The 12569-nt window shown below is 45.8% G+C and overlaps 2 pseudogenes; both read left to right on the top strand.

The window, feature by feature from the left end:
• Positions 1 to 670: 670 nt before the first annotated feature.
• LOC131273003 (nuclear RNA export factor 5-like) lies at positions 671 to 6519 on the top strand (annotated as a pseudogene).
• A 176-nt stretch (positions 6520 to 6695) lies between these two features.
• LOC105745193 (nuclear RNA export factor 2-like) lies at positions 6696 to 8827 on the top strand (annotated as a pseudogene).
• The last annotated feature ends 3742 nt before the right edge of the window (positions 8828 to 12569 follow it).

The raw sequence follows: 12569 nt of genomic DNA, 5'->3' as shown, positions 1-12569 counted from the left end.
TTGAGGCTCAGGACCTGGCTATCACATTTCAACGTCATTTTCTAGTTGCATCATCAGCTGGTACTTGGTAGTGATCCCTCGGTGCCACGGAGGCTCATCCCCAGGTGTCATGTCCCATGCTGGGGGGAAGGCATTGCATTTACATGCTGAGTTTGGCTTTGAGTCTGGCCACATTTGAGTAACATGGAGGCTGTCAGGAGGGAACTCTTAGGCACAGTGCTGCTCTAGGCCTTGTTCTTATTTCAGGTGTATAGACTCACAGGCATAGTCATTAATATCAGGGGGTCACTGTTGGACCCTCATTCCTTCCTGGTCCTTGCCGTTGCACATGGGGGACTGCTGCTGCTCCCCTAGAGAGAATGTCCTATTTCTGTAGATGCCAACAGAACTTCCAAATCTTGCCACATGGTGAAGTAGATACGATGGGTGAAGTGTGGGGACCAACAGCAACAAAAATCTTAGCAGTGAATAGAGGGTGAGATACAACCAAAAAATTGTTTTTATAAGCATACCTGCAGCCACAATATCCGATGAAGTAGACATCATAGTAAAAAAAATTACTAGAAACAAAAAGAGACATTATGTAATGATAAAGGTCAGTTCACCAGGAAGACATGCCAGTCCTAAAAGTGTACACACCAAACAACAGAGCCCCAGAGCCCCAAAGATCATGAAACAAAAACTAATGGACCTGAAAGGAGAAATAGCCAAATTCACAATTACAGTGAGGGCCTCAAGCCACTGCCCCCCTCCCACCTCACCCCTGCAAAATGACAGAATTTCAAGACAGAAAATCAGCAAGGATATAAATGATCTGAACAACACAGCAAACAAACAGTGTCTACGTGACATAAATAGAACACTTTGTCCACAAGAACAGAGAACATATTTTTGATCAAGTGTCCATGTAGAATTCACTGAGATAGTCCATCCCCTGGGCCATCAGGGAATTGAAATCATATAGAGTATGTTCTCTGACCATAATGGATTCAAACCAGAAATCAAAAAGAGAGAAAAGAGGAAAATCTCTTAAACACTTGGAAATAGTAGTTGACACCTATCATTCCTGTTCCTCATTCAGACCCTTGTTAAAGAAGAGCTGAGGTTCAAAAAAGTAACCTACTTTCAGACTCAGTACAAACAAAGCTTAGTCTGGGCGTTTCTTTATTTGGGTGTTTTTGAGGGTAAGGCTAGAGGCAGGGAGAGAGTTTAGGAAATTGCTTCATTATCCCCACCAGCCGTTAGAGGTTGTAATATACTGGCAAAGGAAGCACACCTTGCTGATTGCTAATAAAATATACTCGGTGGCTGATTGGATTTAGGAGGTGTGACAGGATTTGGGAGGAGCCTCACTGTCCTAGTGCTGTTGTTAGGTTAAATAGACCGGAGAGAAGGCAAGATTAGGATGACTTTTTGGGGTATGGCTGGTATCTGGTCTAACCCATAGATGCTCATACCTCTGTTCTTTATTAATCCTGCTCCACTTTAAAAGGTTCAACAAAGTTGCCTTCCCTCCAAGCTATCTCCCCTGATTATGCCACCATCTGTCAGATGAGGCTCTCATGTGGGCAGGCAGAGGAGTTGGGTTTTGGGGTTTTGTGTGATTGCTCCCTTAGGGCAGGTTGGCACTTTGCTTGCCCTACCATGGTGTGGTGAGCGCAAGGCATGGTACATGGTACGTATTTTTATTCCGAATTTGAGAATACAGTGATGGTGATAGCTCCCCTCAAGGATAAAACAAAGGATGGAGCTCTTTCCTGGGGAATTTTGGAAAAGGGAACCTTCATTATGAAAACAGTGGGTCTGAGCTTCAGCCTTCCCAACTTCAGGAGGATGATGGAAACATGGCGATGAGGAATGCGCTCAAAGACTCCCAAGAAAGATAGCAAGTGTTTGGGTAGCCTGGTTGGCATGTAGCTGCCCCTGGGCTTATGCAATTCTGTCTGTTCTGTGTGTTCTTTTTCTCTTCCCGGTGGAAAATTAAGAATCCTAGAAGTGAAGCAATGCTGGAGTAATCACAATCGTAGCTCTGGAACCAGTGAGGTGAAGGAGGATAGAAGGCTTTCTTAGCATTTAGGGACACCCTCCTTCTCTCCACTTCCCCACAGCACCCCTTACATGATCCCACCCAAGAATAGGAGAGTGAGATGGAATGATGGAGACCATATCCATATTACTGTGTGGAGAGAGAGGAAACATCCAGAGACAGAAGTGGAGGAGAACTGGCAAGATGAAACCCAGGGGAGCTGGTTCAAGATCATAGTAAGTGTCTGGGAAGAAAATGTAGGTAATGTACAGGAGGAGTTCCTGTACAGAGCTTGGTACTTTACTAGGGATAGGTGGAGTTGATAATCTGTCCTTTCTGTTACTAAGACTTTTCATTCTTTATTTTCTAAGGACAGGTTAAGAGAAGAGATATAAATTTAGGGATCAGGCTGACTGCAGGGAGACCAAGGGAGTGTGACTAAAGGCAAATGAGGAAACTTCTGCCAGGTAGATGGAGCAACCCTAGATTTAATACTTAAGTTTGGCTCAAGCTGTGTGTGTGTGTGTGTGTGTGCATATGGGGGAGTAGGGGCAGGAAGGGTGGGTCTGGAGTCTCTGGAGTCCTTGTCAGTGGGGCAGGCAGGCTCTGTATTTGGAAAGATGCCCTGGAACTTTATAAAAGTAACGTCATGTTAAGCATTTTATGTTGATTATTAGAAGGAGAGCTATGGAAAGGATGGAAAGGGGATTTAGGAAATCCATATTTGGCACAAAAATAGGAAATCATGCAAGTTATGTCTTCTTTAGAAGACTTTTACAGATCTGTAGAGAGTCAGAAGAGGGTCTATTCTTCAGCCTTAATTCCATTTGGTCACGCTCATCTTCTATCCTTTCTTTTCATGCCTAGGTTCCTTATGGGAGAAAGTATGATAAGACTTCGCTACTGGATCCAATCCAGGCCCATTGCAGTGTGCCCTTCATCCCAGTTGATGTAAGAGAGGATGGTGAAACCAGATCAGTGGGCACAGAGAAAGGGCGCCTTGCTGAGTGACAGACCTCTGAAACTATTGCACTTGCCTCCACTTACTGCAGTTTCCACTATGTGAAAAATCGGACCCAGTTCTTTGTCCAGGATGATAGCACTGCTATTGCATGGGAGGATGTCAACTACAAGATTTGTGATGAGGAAAACCAAAAGGTGTGTGTCGAGGACATTAACCATGCCCAGCCTGGGTGCATGGGTTGTCTTGGCTTGTCTTCTTTGGGATTAGAGTTCCTGGTACTTACCCAGCCTCTCTTTCCTGCAGATGTCTATCTTTGTCAACCAATCTGCTGTTCCCCATTCTGTGCAGAGTAAGTTGAATTCACAGCAACTGGAGCAGCTAAAGGCAATACAAACTCAAGACATGATATGAGTCCACATCCAAGCTCACTGCTTCTCCCACCCCCCCCTCCCATTTCACCATCACCCCTGTCACCATAGCCTTCAGAGCCGTGTCTGTTTCTACAGCTGATCATGTACAATGTGATGTCTTCCAGCAAGCTCTTGACCTCCAGAGCTTGCACTTTGATCCAGGTATGGCTGACAGCAGTAATTCTAGGGTAGCTGAGGACAGAGGGTTCTGCTTGTCAGGCAGACTTAAGGATGGTAAATTGTAAAAGGGCTGCTGCTGGGACCCCTTCAGTTTTCTCATCCCCTTCTCTCAGCTTCCTGAAGACTTGGTGGACGTGATATTGACATGATCCTGAATAGAAGAAACTGAATAGTTGCCATCCTAAGGATCATCGAAGAGGATTTCCCCAAGGTGAGGCCGCAGGCCCAGTGTTTAGGTAGAAGGGTAAAATAGGTGGATAGAGGGCAGATTTTTCTCCGAGGCCCAAGATAGTAACTGTCACTCTATCTCTTTTTCCCCAAAAGCTGTTGTCTTTGAACCTGCACAGCAATAAACTGTACCAGCTGGATGGTCTGCCTGACATTATAAAAAAGGCCCCCAATGTCAAGATCCTGAATCTCTCCCAAAATGAGGTGAGAAGTGGGATCCATACTGAATTTGGGGTGAAGTTAGGGGTTAACGTTTATTGGGTGATGACAACAGGCAGGCAGAGGTACCTGAGGGAGAGGGCCTGGGGGTGCAGGGACTCAGATATCACTCATTCTCTGGGACGCCTTTTCATCAGTTCCTCCCAGTTCAAGTCAGTGTGGGAGTTGAATAAGATGAAAGGGCTGAAGCTGGAAGAGCTGTGGCTAAAAGGGAACCCATTGTGCAGTGCCTTACCAGAGAAGTCCACCTACATAAGGTCGGTGATATCCAGAGTCTCCTGTCCCTTGGAAACTTTGCCCTCTGAGAAGCCTGAACTACCCCTGACAGTGTCTGTCTGCAGGAAGCGGGAGCCCTCATCCTCTGGGAGGACCATGTGCCATGCCCTCACCTCTCTGTGTCCCTCATCTGTGCTTGGATGTCCTTGCCTTCCTGTGGCCTGCTGGCCTACCCTGCTGGGTCTATAGGTCTGTTTCTCACCTCTCTGCATCCAGTCTTCTCTAGCAGGCCCACCCATGAGTGGCTCCAGGAGGCAGGCTCCTTCTTCCTCACCAGGGACCATGGGTATCCAACCTTGATCCAAGTCCTGGTGCCCCGCATTGTGAAGCCTCCACTATCCCATGGCTCATAGCCCACTGAGAAAGACCTTTCTGCCTCTGTACTGAGATGGGGTTTCCCACCCATGGCCTGTGATGGATCCTCTTTCTCCTCCTTCAAAAGAGTCCTCTTCTTGCCCTGGGTGTTTCTTACCCTGTGGTGAGGGCCAAGGCCCCAGGACAACTGCTGTCATGACATATTTTCCTCTTTCCTCTGGGCCAGTGTTAGGAGCTGGGGCTCTTTAGGGAGAAGCCTGAGATCTGGAAGTCAAGGGAAGAGAGGTGGGCCATCTCAAGTGGGCAGAGGGCATCTTGAGGCAGGTGTCAAGTGAGGAATGCAGGGTGGAGATGGAGGAGGAGACAGGAGGACAGCCCTCCAAGGGGCTCTGCCCCTCTCCCACTCTCCTCATCACAGGACCCTGCCTGCCCTTCAGAGGACCAATGTGTAGCCCAAGGTGGGTGGGATTCCTCTGGCAAGGAACCAACTAAGATAACCACAGTGACACTGGGGCCATCAGGAAAGAATGTGGTGATCATAAGAGAGGACAGGGACCCTCAACCCCGTGCTGTATGGGGGCGTGGCCCTCTACTTCTTCTAGGAAAGGATCCCCAGGGCTGCTCCTTTTCTCATGCCCAGCTCATGCTGGAATAGATCACACAGGTGACAAAGGCCCAACTGCTTGGCCCATGCCAACAAGTGCATGTTTTTCATTCCTCTCTGGGCCCCAGGACCAGTCAGGAGCAGGTGAAAGAAAGGACTGCAGCAGGGGAACCATTTCCCCTTTCATCTCTTTTCTTCCTTAACCCACCACCACAGTGGTAGAGCTTTTTTCCCTTCACTTTCCTTTGCTTTCTCTTTTTCCTTTGTCTCTACTCTCCTACATCTCCCCAGTCTGTGCCTCCCCTACCATCACTCCATTTCTGTCATCATCCCCTGCCTGCATCATTCCCTCCCTGCTTCCTGAGCCCTGTTTCACTCATCCCCCTGCCCTGGCATCTGGGACCATCATCCATTGGGTATGTCCTCGTCTCTTCCAGGGCCAGGACTGGCTGAATGCTGGATACCTGGCGAGGTCACAGAGTCCTGGGCTCCCACCCATTCCCTCCACCCTCCGGGGACTTGAGGGAGGGAGAGGAGCCAGGGAGGGGGACGATCCACTGGAGCCTGGGCTCTAACTGCTGCTTTTTGTGGCCCAGGAGGTGGGAGTCAGGGCAGTCCATGCTGAAACTGCCCAGTAGGAAGGAGAGGGAGGGGAGTAGGGGAGAGGGAAGAAAGAGTGAGGGGGAAAGAGAGAGCATGAGTGAGAGAGAACACTGCTTCTGGGTCCGACCATGGCGGGCTCTCAGGGTCCTTGGAGAGAAGGTGGGACACATGGGGTTATGTCTTAGGTGTAGGTGTGCTTGCTTCCATGAAGCAGGGAAGCTCTGCAGTGTAATTTCCTTTTCTCTGTTTGGTCTTAGTGTTTGGCAGCTTCATCCTGGAATTTTTCCCCAAGTTATTATGCCTGGTAAGTGTATTCCTTCCTCATTGACTATGATGCTGCCTAACCTGACTGAAGCACTACAGGTACTTGCTTAAGTTACATTTTTGTTTCTGGACTTCGCTGGAACAGATCCCTGTGGGAACCTGACAAAGCATACAGACCTTCTCCACTGGCTTCCAGAAGGACGCCCCGGTGAAGATCCCGATGTAGTCTTGCCCATGGAATTCCCAGGGTCCTTTGACATCTGACCACCAACCCCCACCCTCTCCCAGTCCCCTTCATCTTACAGCTCATCCAGTGCCACCTGCCTGGTCTGCACTGTTGTCTTTCTCTTTCCTCCCCCAGGATGGCCAGGAGTTAGTATCACCAATCACCACTGACATTGAAACCCCCAAGATAATAAAACCCTGCTAAGTGAGGAAGGGCCAAGCGAGTGTTCATGTGTTGCAAGGGAATCTTTACCAGCCACATATTCCCAAGGTAGTTTTCATTGCAGGAAAGCTACAAAGGATCTGAGATCCTGAAGAGTCTAGTCCTGTAATTCCTGCAGCAATGAGTACCCCTGGGACCCTGAGGCAGGGAGGGCTGAGATGAGCCAGGACAGGCCAGGTTCAGGTCTGTCCATGAGGAGGAGGGGATCTGAGTCCCCTTAGGGGCTGAGACCACAGAGATAGTCTACCCCTTTGCTTCCCTGCAGGTATTACTTGATCTATGATGTTGGAGACTGATAGGGTCTCCTCAGTGCATACCACAACAAGGCCTGCTGCTCACTGACCACCCCCTTCAAATCCCAGGGCACAGCCCCATGAGTATCACAGCCCAGATTCTGGTCTTGGGTCATGAGGGTCCCCAGCAAACACAGGCCAGCTCCTGGCAGTACTCACCCTGGCCAGACCACCAGCTCCCATTCCGTTTTTGCCCCTAGGAAGAACTTGAGCAAGTACTTGAAGGTCAGCAGGAATTTGAAGAAGCTCAAGGACCCTGGTGAGCCTATAATGGGGGAAGTTGGAGATGGAAAAGGTGGTATGAAGGGTCAGTCATAGGGGCCAGGGAGGATGTGAGAGCCTCTCACCTTAGTTTTCTCTCCCCCACAGACTGCGGGCTTGGCTGCTGAAGCACACAAAACATGATATTATTGACTCCTTCAGTGTGCTGCCCAAAACCCAGCACAACTTTGACTCCTTTGTGGTGGGCATGTGCATTCAGATGGTGAGCAACTGCTTCCTCCATCACTAAGGTGAAGAAAGCCTGAGGTAAGAGGAGGTTTAGTCAGATCCTAAGTACCTGAATTCTTCCCTTTCAGGAAATTATGCTCTGCTTTTCTGTCAGTGGGGTGTTCCAGGAAATTGTGTGTGTGTGTGTGTGTGTGTGTGTAGAGCCCCTTCCCCAGATCCCCCACTGCTCCCTACCTCTGTCCGGGCTCCCTCTCAGAACTCTCCTGGTTTTGCTGACCCATCCCTTGTCTTCCTATTCCCTTTATTCTTTCCCACCCCTACTGTTCTCTCAAATCATCCTGGTTTGACCTACATCCATGTCCATGGCTACCTACCCAATACAACCAGGAGTTAGCTTACTCTGCAACCTTGAGCCAGTTACTAAAGTCTTAGTGTTTTCTTCTGCAAATGGGACTAGTATTACCTCTCTCATAGGCTGTTGTGAAAAATGAATCAAGTGAATGGTAAAGTGTTTGCACAGGGCCTGTCACATGTAGAGACCCTACCACTGGGAGCTGATTGTTCTTGTTGTTGCCTTCTCCACCTCTGACACCCCCTCTTGGCTCCCAGTGTTTGGCCCCCTTCAGGGTGCCACGTGATTATCAAGTAAGACCTGGACTGGGGAATGCTGTTTGTGAGCATGTAAAGCATATGCAAGTCTAAGGCCTTGGACATTGTTATTTATTGTTTGAAGTGGAAGAAAAGTCTCAGGGCTCTATTCGTGCCTTCACCTGAACCTTCATCACTATCCCTGGCAGCAATTCCAGATAAGTCCTGTGTTGGGGACACCACATGGGAACACTTATCCCACCTGTGGCCAGTGCTGTGGGAATGTGATGGTGCTATCCTCAGGAATTTCTCAATATTGCATAAAGTCAAACTGTCAATCCAAGGAGTAGTGGAACCCCATGGTTAAGAGCATAGACTCTGGATTTGGAAGACCAGGTTCTCTTCCTGACCCCAGCACTCACTAGCTGTGTGACTTTGTTCAAGTTACATGACCTGTCATGACTCAGGGTCTTCCTCTAAAATTAGAGATTAGCATATCCACTCCCTTGAGCAGTTATGAAGGGTAAGTGTGGGAATAAACCTGTCTCTGGGTTGTGAGTAAACCTATGATTCTCTGAAGTTGGTAGACAGTCTCTCCATATGTGGGTTTTGTGAGAGGGGCAAAGGTTACCGGCCAAGTTATCTGGGAGGTAGAGTATGGGTATGGAAAGAATCAGGTTGCTGAGTGTCAGTGGGAGCAGTATCATTTGTTGGGGGAGTTGGTGGGGTGACTGTCCATCGTCCAGTTGACCGAGGTCTCATTTTTCCTCCAGTCTGTGCATCATGAATGAAGAGCTGTTTGTGAGGGATGCCAGCCCCAAAGAGATGAGAGTGCCATCTCCATCCCAATGCCCACATTCTCCTCTAGCTGCATGCCCTCCCTCTTCCAGGATCAGCAGGAAATGGTGCAGGCTTTCTCCATCCAGTCTGGGATGAATCTTGAGTGGTCTCTGAAGTGAGTACTGGGGATAGGGGTGAGGTGAGAGTAGGAGGGAAATGAATAATGGAAACTCTCTGGCAATTTGGAAAAATAATTGTTTGGATTGTTTTACTTCCAGTAAACTGTGGACCCATGGAAACATATACTAATTTTATACTATTATATGTAAATGCTTTTTTTGGTCTTTATTTATTTTTTTAAATATTACATTAAAAAATATGAGGTCCCCGTATACTCCCTACCCCCCTCGCCCCACTCCTCCCCCCATAACAACAATCTCCTCCATCATCATGAGACATTCATTGCATTTGGTGAATACATCTCTGAGCACTGCTGCACCTCATGGTCAATGGTCCACATCATAGCCCACACTCTCCCACAGTCCACCCAGTGGGCCATGGGAGGACATACAATGTCCGGCAACTGTCCCTGCAGCACCACCCAGGACAACTCCAAGTCCCCAAAATGTCCCCACATCTCATCTCTTCCTCCCACTCCCTACCCCCACCAGCCACCATGGCCACTTTCTCCACACCAGTGCCACATTTTCTTCAATTACTAATCACAAAAGTTCATGAATAGAATATCAGTAAGTCCACTCTAATCCATACTCTATTCCTTCATCTTGTGGACCTTGGAATGGTTGTGTCCACTCCGCATCTATATCAAGAGGGGGCTTAGATTCCACATGGATGATGGATGCAATTCTCCTACTTGCAGTTGTAGGCTCTCTTGGCTCCCTGGTGTGGTGGTTGACCTTCTTCACCTCCCTATTCACTGGCTGGTTTAAGTGCAATAAACCAGAGGGTAGGAGATGCAAGTCTGCTGAGGCTCAGGGCCTGGCTGTCACACGGACAGTCCAGAGATGCAGGTCTCCTGAGTATACACCAACCCCAGCTCCAAACACAGGTCCAGTAAAAGTGACAGAAGAGACCAGTGTAGAAAGGTCACATCTGAGTCCAACTCCATCACACTCAGGAACACAATGTCCAAAGTAGGGCCACCTGACATGGCACTGAACTCCAGAGTCACGTGCCATGACCATAGAACCTGTGAGTCTTTGTTGGTCAATTTTAAGTGTTCTTTACACATTCTGGATACTAGGCCCTGAACAGATATATGATTTGCAGCTATTTCTCCCATTCTGTAGGTTGTCTTTTCAGTTTCTTGATGATGTCCTTTGATGTATAAAAGATTTTGATTTTGATAAAGACAAATTTATCTACTTTTTTCTTTTGTTGTTTATGCTTTTGCTGTGCTGTCATATCTAAGAATCCAGTGCCAAATCCAAGATCATGTAGATTTACCCTTGTGCTTTCTTCTAATAGTTTTATTTATTAAGCTCTATATTCATATTCTCAATTCATTTGGATTTAATTTTTTTAATTTGGTGTAATGTAGGATCCAACTTCATTCTTTTCTGCGTGGGTATCCCATTTTCCCAGTGCCATTTGTTGAGAAGATTTTTCTTTCCCTCAATCAATTGTCTTGGCAACCTTCTTGAACATCAATTTGCTATAGATTTGTGGGTTTATTTCAGGACTGTAAATGCTCTTCCATTAGTCTATATGTCTATCCTTATTTCATTACCAAATTGTTTTGATTAATGTAACTTTGTAGTGAATTTTGATATCAGAATGTGTCAGTCTTCCTACTTTTTTTCTGTTTCAAAATTATTTTGACTATTCAGGACCACTTGCAATTCCATGTTATTTGAGAATTGGCTTTTCCATTTCTGTAGAAATGGTCATTGGAGATTTGATGGGAACTGCATTGAATCCATATATCTGTTTGTGGAATATTACCATCTAAGCAATATTCAGTCTGTCAACCCCTGGACATGGAATACCTCTCCATGTATTTAGATATTCCTTGATTTCTTTCATCAGAGTTTTATAGTTTTTCTCAAACAAAATTTGTACCTATTGTGCTAGTCATTTTATTTTGGTGCTGATGAAAATGGTGTTGCATTTTAAATTTGAATTTCAATTTTTCATTGCTGGTGTTTATGAAAGCATTTGATTTTTGCATATTAAAGTTGCATCCTGCAGTTTTGCTCTAACTGCTTATTAATTCCAGGAAGTTTTTCTTGTTTTTTGTTATAGATTCTTTGAGATTTCCTACAAAGGTAATCGTGTCATCTGCAAACTAAGGGTCTGGGCAGTTCTTATCTCCTGGGGCTCCTAGAAGACAATTTGTATCCAACACATCCTTGCATCTGCTCTCCTCACACTCAAAACCTCTAGACTTAAACCGGGGTCCTTACACCATAACAGTTCAAGCAGAACAATAGAAACATTCAAGTTGGCCTTGGTTGGATTGACACAACAGCAAAGGATAAATGAAACTAGAGAACAAAGAGGACCCGGTGCCTAGTTTGATTGTGCCCCAAGCTGCAATAAAAAAAAAAAAAAAAAACAAAACACACTTTACCAATAAAAGGAAGCTTCTTATGATTTGAAGATCTCAGAATAATTTGAGTTTTGAGCATAATGGATTTTTTAGTAACAACCTCAAGTGGGGAACTTCTGAAGCAGGGATTTAATGTTTAAAAAAATATCATTTTACAAGGATATATATTCTAACAACTATTTTCGCAGGTGTTTTTTGTTGCTGTTAAAGCATTGATCATAAGACTTTTTTATTTTATTTTTTAATTATCTTTGACATAGAGATGCCATGGACATAACCAATCCAAGGTCCACAGAGAAAAGGTGGCATTGGAGTGGAGTGGGAAAAGTGGACACAGTGGCTGATATGGGTATGGGGAATGGCAGGAAGAGATGAGATGTGGAGGTGCCTTTGGGACTTAGAGTTGCCCTGGATGGTGCTGCAGGGGCAATCACCGGACATTGTAAATCCTCCCAGGGCCCACTGGATGGAATGTGGGAGAGTATGGGCCATGATGTGGACATTGACCATGAGGTGCAGAGATGCCCAGAGAGGTACTTACCAAATGCAATGGATGTATCATGATGATGGGAGTGAGTGTTACTGGGGGGGGGGGGGAGTGGTGGGGTGGGGGTGGTAGGGTTGAATGGGACCTCATATTGTTTTTTTAATGTAATATTTTTACAAAATCAATTAAAAAAATAAAATAAAATAAAGTTAATAGATCACACAAAACGTTACATTAAGAAACATAGTGAAATAGTTTGTTGTGTATTAGACTTGCCTGCTTGATTCTATAAAGGAGATGGTTTTATGTTTGTGTTACTTAAAACTATATTATCACATATGATTTTATTTTCCTATTCCTTTGAAAGCACGGTCTCATTTATTAAGATGAGTAAAAAAAAAACTGTCATCCAATTTGAGCTCATATTTTTCCTTCCGAAAATATCTGTCAAAGTGTTAGTCCCTTTTCTTGTCTTAGTGCATTAGCCAGGTCTTCCAGGATTATTCTTAATAGGAGTGGTGGGAGGGGACATCCTTGCCTTATTCCTGAACAGAGAGGGAAAGTGGCTAAGTTCCTGATCATTGGGAGAAAGCAATTACTTTCTCACCCTTATGTATGATGCTAGCTGTAGGTTTTTTGTGGGTATTCTTAATCAAGTAGAGGAAGTTCCCCTTCTCATTGTTGTTTGCCTGGAGTTTTAATCATGGATGGGTGATGGATTCTGTCAAATGTTTTTTTTTCTTTTTTTTTTTTTGCATCTATTGATATGGTCTTATGATTTTTCTTCTTCAGCCTGTTGATGATATGGATTACATTAATTGGGTTTTGAATATTGAGCCAGTCTTGCAGACCTGGAATAAAT

The sequence above is a fragment of the Dasypus novemcinctus genome, chromosome X, assembly GCF_030445035.2.
Source record: "Dasypus novemcinctus isolate mDasNov1 chromosome X, mDasNov1.1.hap2, whole genome shotgun sequence".
NCBI lineage: Eukaryota > Metazoa > Chordata > Mammalia > Cingulata > Dasypodidae > Dasypus > Dasypus novemcinctus.
Note: the sequence above shows the minus strand (reverse complement) of the source record. Positions and strands in the feature narration are given on the sequence as shown.